Source organism: Colletes latitarsis, unplaced genomic scaffold (genome assembly GCF_051014445.1).
Source record: "Colletes latitarsis isolate SP2378_abdomen unplaced genomic scaffold, iyColLati1 scaffold0024, whole genome shotgun sequence".
NCBI classification, from domain to species: domain Eukaryota; kingdom Metazoa; phylum Arthropoda; class Insecta; order Hymenoptera; family Colletidae; genus Colletes; species Colletes latitarsis.
This window is the reverse complement of record NW_027488374.1, coordinates 4,465,538-4,483,589: the sequence shown is the minus strand read 5'-3', so window position 1 is coordinate 4,483,589 and position 18,052 is coordinate 4,465,538.

Sequence of the window (18,052 nt, the reverse complement as noted above, 5' to 3'; positions counted from 1 at the left end):
AGGCAGATGATAGCAAATACCAGACGTAACCCAGACACAATCGGTGTTATCCTCTAAAATATTGATCGAATCCAGGTGGAATTGACTATTTCTGTGTAGCGCCACATTAATACGTGATCCCACCCAGCAAAAAGCACAGGATCTGGCCGACAAGAATGCGAAAAATGCGAAAGTATTAGCCAGATGATTGCGAATACCAGACGTAACCCAGACATAACCGGTGTTATCCTCTATAATGTTGATCGAATCCAGGTTGAATTGACTATTCCTGTGTGGCACTACATTAATATGAGATCCTAACCAGAAAAAAACCCAGGATCTGGCCTACAAGTATGCGAAAAATGCGTAATTATGAGCCAGATGATTGCAAATACCAGACCTAACACAGACGTAACCTGCGTTCTCCTCTAAAATATTAATCGGAACCAGTTTCAATTGACAGCTTCAGTGTGCTACCACATCACTACGTGATCCAAACCAGAAAAAGCCCAGGATCTGACCATCTAGTATGCGAAAAATGCGAAATTATGAGCCAGATTATTGCGAATACCAGACGTAACTCAGACATAACCGGCGATATCCTCTAAAATATTAATGGGAACCAGGTTTAATTGACTGTTACAGTGTGGTCCCACATTACTACGTGATTCAAAACAGAGGCTCTGGCCATTCAAGTATGCGAAAAATGCGAAAGTATAAGCTAGATGATGGCAAATACCGGACCTAACCCAGGCATAACCGGCGTGCTCCTCCAAAATATTCATCGAATCCAGGTTGAATTGACTATTTCTGTGTGGCACCAAATTAATACGTGATCCTAACCACAAAAAACCCAGGATCTGGCCAACAAGTAAGCGAACAATACGAAAGTATGAGGCAGATAATTGCAAATACCAGAACTATCCCAGACATAACCGGCGTTATCATCTAAAATATTAATCGGAACCAGGTTTAGTTGACTGCTTCAGTGTGGTACCACATTACTACGTGATCGAAACCCGAAAAAACCCAGAATCTGGCCATCAAGTATGATAAATATGCGAAAGTACGAGCCTGATGAGAGCAAATCCCAGACCTAACCTAGACCTAACATGGGTTATCCACAAAAATATTGATCGAGACCAGGTTTAATCGACTGTTTCAGTGCGGTAACACATTACTACCTGATCAAAACCAGAAAAATACCCAGGATCTGTTCAACAAGTATGTGAAGAACGTGAAAATATGACCCTGATGGGGGCAAATCCCAGGACTAACCTAGACATAACATGCGTTATGCTCTAAAATATTGATCGAAACAACGTTTAATGGACCGTTTCCGTGTGGTACCACATTACTACGGGATCCAAACCAGAAAAAGCCCAGAATCTGGCCATCAAGTATGAGAAATATGCGAAAGTACGAGCCTGATGAGAGCAAATCCCAGACCCAACCTAGACCTAACATGAGTTATTCTCTGAAATATTTATCAAGACCTGGTTTAATTGCATGTACCAGTGTGGTACCACATTACTACGTGATCCAAACTAGAAAAAACCCAGGATCTGTTAAACAAGTATGTGAAAAACGCGAAAATATGACCCTGATCAGTGCAAATCCCAGACCTATCCCAGACCTAACTTGCGTTCTCCTCTAAAATATTGATGGAAACCAGGTTTAACGGACAGTTTCAGTGTCGTACCACATTACGACGTGATCCAAACCAGAATAACCCAGGATCTGTTTAACAAGTATGAGAAAAATGCGAAGGTATGAGACTGATGTGAGCAGATCCAAGACCTATACCAGACCTAACTTGCGTTATCCTCTAAAATATTGATCGAAACCAGGTTTAATTTACTGTTTCAGTGTGGTACCACTTTACTACGTGATCGAAAGTAGAAAAAACCCTCGATCAGGTCAACATGTATGGTAAAACTGCGAAAGTATGACCCTGATTAGGGCGAATCCCAGGCCTAACCTAGACCTAACTTGCGTTATCCTCTATGATATTGATCGAAACCAGGTTTAATGGACTGTTTCAGTGTGGTACCACATTACTACGTGATCCAATCCAGAAAAAGCTCAGGATCTAGCCATGATGTATGAGAAATATGCGGAAGTATGAGCCTGATTAGGGCAAATCCTAGACCTAACCCAGACCTAACATGCGTTATCCTCTAAAATATATATCAAGACCAGGTTTAATTGAATGTTTCAGTGTGGTACCACATTACTACGTGATCCAAACCAGAAAAAAGCCAGGATCTGTTCAACAAGTATGTGAAAAACGCGAAAGTATGACCCTGATGAGGGCAAACCCCAGAACTATCCCAGACCTAACATGCGTTATCCTCTAAAATATTGATTCGAATCCAGGTTTAATGAACTGTTTCAGTGTGGTACCACATTACTACGTGATCCAAACCAGAAAAGGCCCAGAATCTGGCCATCAAGTATGAGAAATATGCGAAAGTACGAGCCTGATGAGAGCAAATCCCAGACCTAACCAAGACCTAACATGCGTTATTCTCTAAAATATTGATCGAAAAGTGGTTTAACGGACTGTTTCAGCGTGGTGCCACATTACTACGTGGTCCAAACCAGAAAAGAGCCGGGGATCTGTTCAACAAGTATGTGAAAAATACGAAAGTATGACCCTGATGAGTGCAAATCCCAGATCTATCACAGACCTAACTTGCGTTATCCTCTAAGATATAGATTCGAATCCAGGTTTAATGGACTGTTTCAGTGTGGTACCACATTACTACGTGATCCAAACCAGAAAAAACCAAGGATTCGTTCAACAAGTATGTGAAGAATGCGAAAGTATGAGTCTGATCAGTGAAAATCCCAGGCCTAACCTAGACCTAACTTGCGTTCTCCTCTAAAATATTGATGGAAACCAGGTTTAACGGACAGTTTCAGTGTCGTACCACATTACTACGTGATCCAAACCAGAATAACCCAGGATCTGTTTAACAAGTATGAGAAAAATGCGAAGGTATGAGACTGATGTGAGCAGATCCAAGACCTATACCGGACCTAACTTGCGTTATCCTCTAAAATATTGATCGAAACCAGGTTTAATTTACTGTTTCAGTGTGGTACCACTTTACAACATGATTGTTTAAATATGTTAAAAAACTATTTAAAATCGCGTTAGTCTGAAAACATTAAATTCTCGGCTGCGATTCCCGTATCCGTTTGTGTACGTGACACTGCGGAAGGTTAAGCGTTCGTCAGGTTCGTTGAACGTTCGGACGATTTAAAACCGCGGCCGTTTACGTGTTTTTGTACGCCGACCTCACGCGAAGATTCGCTTCGCACCGGTTTAAACGGTATCGTGACGTCAGCGTCGAGAGAGAGAACCGTATAATATATTGAAAAGAGATCGACAGCTGAATTCGGCAGCGCCGCGTCGCGACGACAAGGCGCGACCGAGTCTTCGTCTGTCGATCCGCGACGATATTCGTAATTATTCACGAGCCAACTGCCAACGGGAGCGGATCCCAGAAGATCTCGCTCCTCAAGTACGGACTCGCACATAATATTCGGACTTGTATAAAAAAGAATTCTCTCCGTTGCTGCGGTTAGAATTTCCCAGAACAATCTACCTGCGACAAAAGGGAGGTCGTAATACACGCAGCGCGTGGCGCGACCGCCTTCGCTAGGAAGGATTGAACGTTGCAGTCGTTGCCGCGACCGCGACGTAAGGGACTCAGGGTGCACCCACCCAGAATCCCTTTAAAGCTATACGGCTTTGGAGCCTCCCAAAGGTCATACCGTTGAATCGGTATCGCCTCGTGGAGTGCTCTTCGTGCAAAGGTCGCCAAAAAACCCTCTCCAAAAACCCGTCGGTGTACGAGTCGACCGTACACCCTACGGAGGAGTTCGGGTTCAAGGTCGCCTCACCTTCCGTCACGCCGCCTACCAAATACGGTCCCCGTGCAACACGGTCGCCGGGTAGGCTTTATAGTGCGGTTGGACCCGCGAGGGATTTTTTGCAAAGGACACTTTACTGTCACGGTCCCCGGTAGAAACGGTCGCCGTGCAGTAATTTTACAGTGTCGCAGGAAATCTCCTCGCACGACGTTCCTACGTCACCCGCACGGAGAGCGTGCTCACGGGATCCACCCATTTGGAGCTTTACGACCTCCATTTGGTGACCCGTCCGTGGCTAAGTCGCCCCCGACAGATACGAGTGAATTCTCTTCTGTTCAGGGCAAAAGTATCGCTGATAATTTCAATAAATAATTATCAGCGTACAAGTACAAATTTACAGTCCACTGATTCACGTTAAACGACAGCTGATTCCCCCCTCCCTGCACACCGCTGGTCGCTAGGAGAGCGAGGCGAACAGCTGACGAGCGTGTTTACGATACGTGTACGCACGTATTTAATCTGAACAAACCTTTGTTACAGCAACCAAGGTCCATCCCAACCGGGGCAACACCGGTGAATCTCCACCCCCGGCTGGATTATAAACTAATTCTCTCTTTTTTTTGTGATTTATAATTTCTATTTTTTTTCATTTTTTTTTGTTAAAATTAAATAAAAGGCTTGTCGGAAAGCGACAAGCGAAAATTACAAAACAAAAACCATATCAATCACTCTCCCTAGTATTTCCCTCGTCCGGACCCCGGTTAGAACCCTTAGTGTCTAACAATGATCGAAACCAGAAAAAGCCCAGAATCTGGCCATCAAGTATCAGAAATATGCGAAAGTACGAGCCTGATGAGAGCAAATCCCTGACCTAACCAAGACCTGACATGCGTTATTCTCTAAAATATTGATCGAAACCAGGTTTAATCGACTGTTTCAGTGTGGTACCACATTACTACGTGATCCAAACCAGAAAAAACCCAGGATCTGTTCAACATCTATGTTAAAACTGCGAAAGTATGACCCTGATTAGGGCAAATCCCAGGCCTTACCTAGACCTAACATGGGTTATCCTCAAAAATATTGATCGAAACCATGTTTAATGGACTGTTCCAGTGTGGTACCACATTACTACGTGATCCAAACCAGAAAATCCAGGGATCTGTTCAACAAATATATGAAAAATGCGAAAATATGACCCTGACGAGGCCAAATCCCAGACCTATCCCAGACCTAACTTGCGTTATCCTCTAAAATATTGATCGAAACCAGGTTTAATTGGCAGTTTCAGTGTGGTACTACACTACTACGTGATCCAATCCAGAAAAAGCCCAGGATCTAGCCATGAAGTATGAGAAATATGCGAAAGTATGAGCCTCACGAGGGCAAATCCTAGACCTAACCCAGACCTAACATGCGTTATCCTCTAAAATATTTATCAAGACCAGATTTAATTGAATGTTTCAGTGTGGTACCACGTTACTACGTGATTCAATCCAGAAAAATCCAAGGATATGGCCAACAAGTATGAGAAATATGCGATAGTATGAGTCTGATGAGAGCAAATCCCAGACCTAACCAAGACCTAACATGCGTTATCCTCTAAAATATTGATCGAAACCAGGGTTAATTGACTGTTTTAGTGTGGTACCACTTTACTACGTGATCCAAAGCAGAAAAAACCCTCGATCAGGTCAACATGTATGCTAAAACTGTGAAAGTATGACCCTGATGAGGGCAAATCCCATGCCTAACCTAGACCTAACATGCGTTATCCTCTAAAATATTGATCGAAACCATGTTTAATGGACTGTTTCAGTGTGGTACCACATTACTACGTGAGCCAAACCAGAAAAAACCCAGGATCTGTTCAACAAGTATGTGAAAAACGCGACAGCATGAGCCTGACGAGGGCAAATCCCAGACCTATCCCAGACATAACTCGCGTTATCCTCTAAAATATTGATCGAAACCAGGTTTAATTGACTGCTTCAGTGTGGTACCCACATTACTACGTGATACAATCCAGAAAAGCCCAGGATCTAGCCATCAAGTAAGAGAAATATGCGAAAGTATGAGCCTGCTGAGGGCAAATCCTAGCCCTAACCCAGACCTAACATGCGTTATCCTCTAAAATATTTATCAAGACCAGGTTTAATGGAATGTTTCAGTGTGGTACCACATTACTACGTGATCCAAACCAGAAAAAACCCTGGATCTGTTCGACAAGTATGTGAAAAATACGAAAATATGACCCTGATGAGGGCAAATCCCAGACCTATCCCAGACCTAACTTGCGTTATCCTCTAAAATATTGATCGAAACCAGGTTTAGTTGACTGTTTCAGTGTGGTACTACATTCCTACGTGATCCAATCCAGAAAAAGCCCAGGATCTAGCCATGAAGTATGAGAAATATGCGAAAATATGAGCCTCACGTGGGCAAATCCTAGACCTAACCCAGACCTAACATGCATTATCATCTAAAATATTCATCGAAACCAGGTTTAATCGACTGTTTCAGTGTGGTACCACATTACTGCCTGATCCAAACCAGAAATAACCCATAAACTGTTCAACTAGTATGTGAAGTATGCGAAAGTATGAGACTGATGAGTGAAACTCCCAGGCCTAACCTAGACCTAACATGCGTTATCCTCAAAAATATTGATCGAAACCAGGTTTAATGGACTGTTTTAGTGTGGTACCACATTACAACGTGATCCAATCCAGAAATAGCCCAGGATCTAGCCATGAAGTATTAGAAACATGCGAAAGTATGAGCCTGATGAGGGCAAATCCTAGACCTTACCCAGACCTAACATGCGTTATCCTATAAAATATTTATCAGGACCAGGTTTAATTGAATGTTTCAGTGTGGTAACACATTACTACGTGATCCAAATCAGAAAAAAACCCAGGATCCGTTCGACAAGTATGTGAAGTACGCGAAAGTATGAGTCGGATGAGGGCAAATCCCAGGCCTAACCAAGACATAACATGCGTTATCCTCTAAAATACTTATCAAGACCAGGTTTATTTGAATGTTTCAGTGTGGTACCACATTACTACGTGATCCAAACCAAGAAAAAACCCAGGATCCGTTCAACAAGTATGTGAAGAATGCGAAAGTATGAGTCTGATGAGTAAAAATCCCAGGCCTAACCTAGACCTAACATGCGTTATCCTCTAAAATATTGATCGAATCCAGGTTTAATGGACTGTTTTAGTGTGGTACCACATTACAACGTGACCCAATCCAGAAATAGCCCAGGATCTAGCCATGAAGTATTAGAAATATGCGAAAGTATGAGCCTGATGAGGGCAAATCCTAGACCTTACCCAGACCTAACTTGCGTTATCCAATAAAATATTGATCGAGACCAGGATTAATCGACTGTTTCAGTGTGGTACCACATAACTACGTGATCCAAACCAAAAAAAAGCCAGGATCTGTTCAACAAGTATGTGAAGTACGCGAAAGTATGAGTCGGATGAGGGCAAATCCCAGGCCTAACAAAGACATAACATGCGTTATCCTCTAAAATATTGATCGAATCCAGGTTTAATGGACTGTTTCAGTGTGGTACCACATTACTACGTGATCCAAACCAAAAAAAAGCCAGGATCTGTTCAACAAGTATGTGAAGTACGCGAAAGTATGAGTCGGATGAGGCAAATCCCAGGCCTAACAAAGACATAACATGCGTTATCCTCCAAAATATTGATCGAATCCAGGTTTAGTGGACTGTTTCAGTGTGGTACCACATTACTACGTGATGCAAAGTAGAAAAAACCCGCGATCAGGTCAACATGTATGTTAAGACTGCGAAACTATGACCCTGATGAGGGCAAATCCCAGACCTAACCTTGACCTAACATGTGTTATCATCTAAAACAATAATCGAAACCAGGTTTAATTGTCTGCTTCAGTGTGGTAACACATTACTCCGTGATCGAAACCAGAAAAATCCCAGGATCTGTTCAAGAAGTATGTGAAGAATGCGAAAGTATGAGCCTGCTGAGGGCAAATCCCAGACCTATCCCAGACCTAACTTGCGTTATCCTCTAAAATATTGATCGAAACCAGGTTTAATTGATTGTTTCAGTGTGGTACCACATTACTACGTGATCCAATCCAGAAATAGCTCAGGATCTAGCCATGAAGTACGAGAAATATGCGAAAGTATGAGCTCGATGAGGGCAAATCCTAGACCTAAGCCAGAACTAACATGCGTTATCCTCTAAAATATTTATCAAGACCAGGTTTATTTGAATGATTCAGTGTGGTACCACATTACTACGTGATGCAAACCAGAAAAAACCCAAGATCTGTTCAACGAGTATGTGAAGTATGCGAAAGTATGAGTCTGATGAGGGCAAATCCCAGACCTATCCCAGACCTATCTTGCGTTATCCTCTAAAATATTGTTCGAAACCAGGTTTAATTGACTGTTTTATTGTTGCACCACTTTACTACGTGATCCAAAGCAGAAAAAACCCTCGATCAGGTCAACATGCATGCTAAAACTGCGAAAGTATGACCCTGATGAGAGCAAATCCCAGACCTAACCAAGACCTAACATGCGTTATTCTCTAAAATAGTGATCAAAGCCATGTTTAATGGACTGTTTCAGTGTGGTACCACATTACAACGTGATCCAAACCAGGAAAGGCCCAGAATCTGGCCATCAAGTATGAGAAATATGCGAAAGTACGAGCCTGATGAGAGCAAATCCCAGACCTAACCAAGACCTAACATGCGTTATTCTCTAAAATATTGAACGAAAAGGGGTTTAATGGACCGTTTCAGTGTGGTGCCACATTACTACGTGATCCAAACCAGAAGAAAGCCAGGGATCTCTTCAACAAGTATGTGAAAAATACGAAAGTATGACCCTGATGACAGCAAATCCCAGACCTAACCAAGACCTAACATGCGTTATTCTGTAAAATATTGAACGGATAGAGGTTTAATCGACTGTTTCAGTGTGGTACCACATTACTACGTGATCCAAACCAGAAAAAGATCAGTATGTAGCCATGAAGTATGAGAAATATGCGAAAGTATGAGCCTGATGAGGGCAAATCCCAGACCTATCCCAGAACTAACATGCGTTACCCTCTAAAATAGTGATCGAAACCAGGTTTAATCGACCGTTTCTGTGTGGTACCACATTACTACGTGATCCAATCCGGAAATAACCCAGGATCTAGCCATGAAGTATGAGAAATATGCGAAAGAATGAGCCTGATGGGGGCAAATCCTAGACCTAACCCAGAACTAACATGCGTTATCCTCTAAAATATTGATCGAAACCAGGTTTAATTGACTGTTTCAGTGTGGTACCACATTACTACGTGATCCAATCCAGAAAAAGATCAGTATGTAGCCATGAAGTATGATAAATATGCGAAAGTATGAGCCAGATGAGGGCAAATCCCAGACCTATCCCAGAACTAACATGCGTTATCCTCTAAAATAGTGATCGAAACCAGGTTTAATCGACTGTTTCAGTGTGGTACCACATTACTACGTGATCCAATCCAGAAATAACCCAGGATCTAGCCATGAAGTATGAGAAATATGCGAAAGAATGAGCCTGATGAGGGCAAATCCTAGACCTAACCCAGAACTAACATGCGTTATCCTTTAAAATATTGATCGAAACCAGGTTTAGTGGACTGTTTCAGTGTGGTACCACATTACTACGTGATCCAATCCAGAAATAACCCAGGATCTAGCCATGAAGTATGAGAAATATGCGAAAGAATGAGCCTGATGAGGGCAAATCCTGGACCTAACCCAGAACTAACATGCGTTATCCTCTAAAATATTGATCGAAACCAGGTTTAATGCACTGTTTCGGTGTGGCGCCACATTACTACGTGATCCAAACCAGATAAGGCCCAGAATCTGGCCATCAAGTAAGAGAAATATGCGAAAGTACGAGCCTTATGAGAGCAAATCCCAGACCTTACCTAGACCTAACATGAATTATTCTCAAAAATATTGATCGAAACCAGGTTTAATGGACTGTTTCAGTGAGGTACCACATTACTACGTGATTCAAACCAGAAAAAACCCAGGATCTGTTCAACAAGAATGTGAAAAAAGCGAAAGTATGAGCCTGATGAGGGCAAATCCCCAGACCTATCCCCAACATAACATGCGTTATCCTCTAAAATATTGATGGAAACTAGGTTTAATTGACTGTTTTAGTGTGGTACCACTTTACTAGGTGATCCAAAGCAGTAAGATCCCTCGATCATGTCAACATGTATGTTAAAACTGCGAAAGTATGACCCTAATGAGAGCAAATCCCAGACCTAACGTAGACCTAACATGCGTTATTCCCTAAAATATTGATCGAAACCAGGTTTAATGGACTGGTTCAGTGTGGTACCACATTACTACGTGATCCTAACCAGAAAAAACCCAGGACCCGTTCAACATGTATGTGAAAAATACGAATATATGACCCAGATGAGGGCAAATCCCAGACCTATTCCAGACCTAACTTGCGTTATCCTCTAAAATATTGATCGAAACCTGACGTAATGGACTGTTTCAATGTGGTACCACACTACTACGTGATCCAAACCAGAAAAAAGCCAGAATCTGTTCACCAAGTATGCGAAGTATGCGAAAGTATGAGTCTGATGAGGGCAAATCCCAGGCCTAACCTAGACATAACATGCGTTATCCTCAAAAATATTGATCGAAACCAGGTTTAATTGACTGTTTCAGTGTGGTACCACATTACTACGTGATCCAATCCAGAAAAAGATCAGTATGTAGCCATGAAGTATGAGAAATATGCGAAAGTATGAGCCTGATGAGGGAAAATCCCAGACCTATCCCAGACCTAACTTGCGTTATCCTAAAAAATACTGATCGAAACCAGGTTTAATTGACTGTATCAGTGTGGTACCACATTACTACGTGATCCAATCAAGAAAAAGCTCAGGATCTAGCCATGAAGTATGAGAAATATGCGAAAGTATGAGCCTGATGAGGGCAAATCCTAGACCTAACCCAGAACTAACATGCGTTATCCTCTAAAATACTTATCAAGACCAGGTTTAATTGAATGTTTCAGTGTGATACCACATTACTACGTGATCCAAAGCAGAAAAAACCCTCCATAAGGTCAACATGTGTGCTAAAACTGCGAAAGTATGACCCTGATGAGGGCAAATCCCAGGCCTAACCTAGACCTAACATGGGTTATCCTCTAAAATATTGATCGAAACCATGTTTAATGGACTGTTTCAGTGTGGTACCACATTCCTACGTGATCCAAACCAGAAAAAACCCAGGATCTGTTCATCAAGTATGTGAAAAACGCGACAGTATGAGCCTGATGAGGGCAAACCCCAGACCTATCCCAGACCTAACTTGCGTTATCCTCTAAAATATTGATCGAAACCAGGTTTAATTGACTGTTTCAGTGTGGTACCACATTACTACGTGATCCAATCCAGAAAAAGATCAGTATGTAGCCATGAAGTATGAGAAATATGCGAAAGTATGAGCCAGATGAGGGCAAATCCCAGACCTATCCCAGAACTAACATGCGTTATCCTCTAAAATAGTGATCGAAACCAGGTTTAATCGACTGTTTCAGTGTGGTACCACATTACTACGTGATCCAATCCAGAAATAACCCACGATCTAGCCATGAAGTATGAGAAATATGCGAAAGAATGAGCCTGATGAGGGCAAATCCTAGACCTAACCCAGAACTAACATGCGTTATCCTCTAAAATACTTATCAAGACCAGGTTTAATTGAATGTTTCAGTGTGATACCACATTACTACGTGATCCAAACCAGAAAAAACCCAGGATCCGTTCAACAATTATGTGTAAATCGCGAAAGTATGAGCCTGATGAGGGCAAATCCTAGACCTTACCCAGACCTAACATGCGTTATCCTCTAAAATATTGATCGAAACCAGGTTTAATTGACAGTTTCAGTGTGGTACCACATTACTACGTGATCCAAACCAGAAAAAACCCAGGATTTGTTCACCAAGTATGTAAAGTATGCGAAAGTATGAGTCTGATGAGGGCAAATCCCAAGCCTAACCTAGACATAACATGCGTTATCCTCTAAAATATTGATCGAAACCAGGTTTAATTGACTGTTTTAGTGTGGTACCACATTACTACGTGATCCACACCAGAAAAAGCCCAGAATCTGGCCATCAACTATGAGAAATATGCGAAAGTACGAGCCTGATCAGAGCAAATCCCAGACCTAACCTAGACCTAACATGCGTTATCCTCTAAAATATTGATCGAAACCAGGTTTAATTGACTGTTTTGGTGTGGTACCACTTTACTACGTGATCCAAAGCAGATGAATCCCTCGATCAGGTCAACATGTATGTTAAAACTGCGAAAGTATGACCCTGATGAGGGCAAATCCCAGGCCTAACCCAGACCTAACATTCGTTATCCTCAAAAATATAGATCGAAACCAGGTTTAGTGGACGGTTTCAGTGTGATACTACATTACTACGTGATGCAATCCAGAAAAAGCCCAGGATCTAGCCATCAAGTATGAGAAATATGCGAATGAATGAGCCTGATGAGAGCAAATCCCTGACCTATCCTAGACCTAACATTTAATTATTCTCTAAAATATTGATCGAAACCAGGTTTAATGGACTGTTTCAGTGTGGTACCACACTACTACGCGATCCAAAAAATCCCAGGATCTGTTCAAGAAGTATGTGAAGAATGCGAAAGTATGAGCCTGCTGAGGGCAAATCCCAGACCTATCCCAGACCTAACTTGCGTTATCCTCTAAAATATTGATCGAAACCAGGTTTAATTGATTGTTTCAGTGTGGTACCACATTACTACGTGATCCAAACCAGAAAAAACCCAGGATTTGTTCACCAAGTATGTAAAGTATGCGAAAGTATGAGTCTGATGAGGGCAAATCCCAGGCCTAACCTTGACATAACATGCGTTATCCTCTAAAATATTGATCGAAACCAGGTTTAATTGACTGTTTCAGTGTGGTACCACATTACTACGTGATCCAATCCAGAAAGAGATCAGTATGTAGCCATCAAGTATGAGAAATATGCGAATGAATGAGCCTGATGAGAGCAAATCCCTGACATAACCTAGACCTAACATTTAATTATTCTCTAAAATATTGATCGAAACCAGGTTTAATGGACTGTTTCAGTGTGGTACCACACTACTACGCGATCCAAAAAATCCCAGGATCTGTTCAAGAAGTATGTGAAGAATGCGAAAGTATGAGCCTGCTGAGGGCAAATCCCAGACCTATCCCAGACCTAACTTGCGTTATCCTCTGAAATATTCATCGAAACCAGGTTTAATTAACTGTTTCAGTGTGGAACCACATTACTACGGGATCCAATCCAGAAAGAACCATCGATCAGGTCAACATGTATGTTAAGACTGCGAAACTATGACCCTGATGAGGGCAAATCCCAGACCTAACCTTGACCTAACATGTGTTATCATCTAAAACAATAATCGAAACCAGGTTTAATTGTCTGCTAGGGAAGCTCAGGATCTAGCCATGAAGTATGAGAAATATGCGAAAGTATGAGCCTGATGAGGGCAATTCCTAGACCTAACCCAGAACTAACATGCGTTATCCTCTAAAATATTTATCAAGACCAGGTTTAATTGAACGTTTCAGTGTGGTACCACATTACTACGTGATCCAAACCAGAAAAAACCAAGGATCCGTTCAACAAGTATGTGTAGAATGCGAAAGTATGAGTCTGATGAGTGAAAATCCCAGGCCTACCCTAGACCTAACATGCGTTATTCTCTAAAATATTGATCGAATCCAGGTTTAATGGACTGTTTCTTTGTGGTACCACATTACTACGTGATCCAATCCGGAAATAGCTCAGGATCTAGACATGAAGTATGAGAAATATGCGAAAGTATGAGCTCGATGAGGGCAAATCCTAGACCTAAGCCAGAACAAACATGCGTTATCCTCTAAAATATTTATCAAGACCAGGTTTATTTGAATGATTCAGTGTGGTACCACATTACTACGTGATGCATACCAGAAAAAACCCAAGATCTGTTCAACGAGTATGTGAAGTATGCGAAAGTATGAGTCTGATGAGGGCAAATCCCAGACCTATCCCAGACCTATCTTGCGTTATCCTCTAAAATATTGTTCGAAACCAGGTTTAATTGACTGTTTTATTGTTGCACCACTTTACTACGTGATCCAAAGCAGAAAAAACGCTCGATCAGGTCAACATGCATGTTAAAACTGCGAAAGTATGACCCTGATGAGAGCAAATCCCAGACCTAACCAAGACCTAACATGCGTTATTCTCTAAAATAGTGATCAAGGCCATGTTTAATGGACTGTTTCAGTGTGGTACCACATTACAACGTGATCCAAACCAGGAGAGGCCCAGAATCTGGCCATCAAGTATGAGAAATATGCGAAAGTACGAGCCTGATGAGAGCAAATCCCAGACCTAACCAAGACCTAACATGCGTTATTCTCTAAAATATTGAACGAAAAGAGGTTTAATGGACCGTTTCAGTGTGGTGCCACATTACTACGTGATCCAAACCAGAAAAAAGCCAGGGATCTCTTCAACAAGTATGTGAAAAATACGAAAGTATGACCCTGATGAGAGCAAATCCCAGACCTAACCAAGACCTAACATGCGTTATTCTGTAAAATATTGAACGGATAGAGGTTTAATCGACTGTTTCAGTGTGGTACCACATTACTACGTGATCCAAACCAGAAAATGCCCAGAATCTGGCAATCAACTATGAGAAATATGCGAAAGTACGAGCCTGATGAGAGCAAATCCCAGACCTATCCCAGACATAACTTGCGTTATCCTCTAAAATATTGATCGAAACCAGGTTTAATGGACTGTTTCAGTGTGGTACCACATTACTACGAGATCGAAACCAGAAAAAACCCAGGATCCGTTCAACAAGTATGTGAAGAATGCGATAGTATGAGTCTGATGAGTGAAAATCCCAGGCCTAAACTAGACATAACATGCGCCATCCTCTAAAATATTGATCGAAACCAGGTTTAATTGACTGTTTTGGTATGGTACCACTTTACTACGTGATCCAAAGCAGAAAAAACACTCCATCAGGTCAATATGTATGTTAAAACTGCGAAAGTATGACCCTGATGAGGGCAAATCCCAGGCCTACCCTAGACCTAACTTGCGTTATCCTCTAAAATATTGATCGAAACCAGGTTTAATTGACTGCTTCAGTGTGGTACCCACATTACTACGTGATCCAATCCAGAAAAGCCCAGGATCTAGCCATCAAGTAAGAGAAATATGCGAAAGTATGAGCCTGCTGAGGGCAAATCCTAGCCCTAACCCAGACCTAACATGCGTTATCCTCTAAAATATTTATCAAGACCAGGTTTAATGGAATGTTTCAGTGTGGTACCACATTACTACGTGATCCAAACCAGAAAAAACCCTGGATCTGTTCGACAAGTATGTGAAGAATGCGAAAGTATGAGTCCGATGAGGGAAAATCCCGGACCTATCCCAGACATAACTAGCGTTATCCTCTAAAATATTGATCGAAACCAGGTTTAATGCACTGTTTCGGTGTGGTGCCACATTACTACGTGATCCAAACCAGATAAGGCCCAGAATCTGGCCATCAAGTAAGAGAAATATGCGAAAGTACGAGCCTTATGAGAGCAAATCCCAGACCTTACCTAGACCTAACATGAATTATTCTCTAAAATATTGATCGAAACCAGGTTTAATGGACTGTTTCAGTGAGGTACCACATTACTACGTGATTCAAACCAGAAAAAACCCAGGATCTGTTCAACAAGAATGTGAAAAACGCGAAAGTATGAGCCTGATGAGGGCAAATCCCCAGACCTATCCCCAACATAACATGCGTTATCCTCTAAAATATTGATGGAAACTAGGTTTAATTGACTGTTTTAGTGTGGTACCACTTTACTAGGTGATCCAAAGCAGTAAAATCCCTCGATCATGTCAACATGTATGTTAAAACTGCGAAAGTATGACCCTAATGAGAGCAAATCCCAGACCTAACGTAGACCTAACATGCGTTATTCCCTAAAATATTGATCGAAACCAGGTTTAATGGACTGGTTCAGTGTGGTACCACATTACTACGTGATCCAAACCAGAAAAAACCCAGGACCCGTTCAACAAGTATGTGAAAAATACGAATATATGACCCAGATGAGGGCAAATCCCAGACCTATTCCAGACCTAACTTGCGTTATCCTCTAAAATATTGATCGAAACCTGATGTAATGGACTGTTTCAATGTGGTACCACACTACTACGTGATCCAAACCAGAAAAAAGCCAGAATCTGTTCACCAAGTATGCGAAGTATGCGAAAGTATGAGTCTGATGAGGGCAAATCCCAGGCCTAACCTTGAAATAACATGCGTTATCCTCTAAAATATTGATCGAAACCAGGTTTAATTGACTGTTTCAGTGTGGTACCACATTACTACGTGATCCAATCCAGAAAAAGATCAGTATGTAGCCATGAAGTATGAGAAATATGCGAAAGTATGAGCCAGATGAGGGCAAATCCCAGACCTATCCCAGAACTAACATGCGTTATCCTCTAAAATAGTGATCGAAACCAGGTTTAATCGACTGTTTCAGTGTGGTACCACATTACTACGTGATCCAATCCAGAAATAACCCAGGATCTAGCCATGAAGTATGAGAAATATGCGAAAGAATGAGCCTGATGAGGGCAAATCCTGGACCTAACCCAGAACTAACATGCGTTATCCTCTAAAATACTTATCAAGACCAGGTTTAATTGAATGTTTCAGTGTGGTACCACATTACTACGTGATCCAAACCAGAAAAAACCCTGGATCCGTTCAACAAGTATGTGAAGAATGCGAAAGTATGAGCCCGATGAGGGCAACCCCCCAGACCTATCCCAAACATAACTTGCGTTATCCTCTAAAATATTGATCGAAACTAGGTTTAATGGACTGTTTCAGTGTGGTTCCACATTACAACGTGATCCAAACCAGAAAGGGCCCAGAATCTGGCCATCAAGTATGAGAAATATGCGAAAGTACGAGCCTGATGAGAGCAAATCCCAGACCTTACCTAGACCTAACATGAATTATTCTCTAAAATATTGATCGAAACCAGGTTTAATGGACTGTATCAGTGTGGTACCACATTACTACGTGATCCAATCCAGAAATAGCCCAGGATCTAGCCATGAAGTATGAGAAATATGCGAAAGTATGAGTCTGATGAGGGCAAATCCCAGACCTAACCTTGACATAACATGCGTTATCCTCTAAAATATTGATCGAAACCAGGTTTAGTGGACTGTTTCAGTGTGGTTCCACATTACTACGTGATCCAATCCAGAAATAGCCCAGGATCTAGCCATGAAGTATGAGTAATATGCGAAAGTATGAGCCTGATGAGGGCAAATCCTAGCCCTTACCCAGACCTAACATGCGTTATCCTCCAAAATATTTATCAAGACCAGGTTCAATTGAATGCGTCAGTGTGGTACCACATTACTACGTGATCCAAACCAGAAAAACCCAGGATCCGTTCAACAAGTATGTGAAGAATGCGAAAGTATGAGCCCGATGAGGGCAACCCCCCAGACCTATCCCAAACATAACTTGCGTTATCCTCTAAAATATTGATCGAAACTAGGTTTAATGGACTGTTTCAGTGTGGTCCCACATTACAACGTGATCCAAACCAGAAAGGGCCCAGAATCTGGCCATCAAGTATGAGAAATATGCGAAAGTACGAGCCTGATGAGAGCAAATCCCAGACCTAACCAGGACCTAACATGCGTTATTCTCTAAAATATTGAACGAAAAGCGGTTTAATCGACTGTTTCAGTGTTGTACCACATTACTACGTGATCCAAACCAGAAAAAGCCCAGAATCTGGCCATCAACTATGAGAAATATGCGAAAGTACGAGCCTGATCAGAGCAAATCCCAGACCTAACCTAGACCTAACATGCGTTATCCTCTAAAATATTGATCGAAACCAGGTTTAATTGACTGCTTTAGTGTGGTACCACATTAGTACGTGATCCAAAGCACATGAATCCCTTGATCAGGTCAACATGTATGTTAAAACTGCGAAAGTATGACCCTGA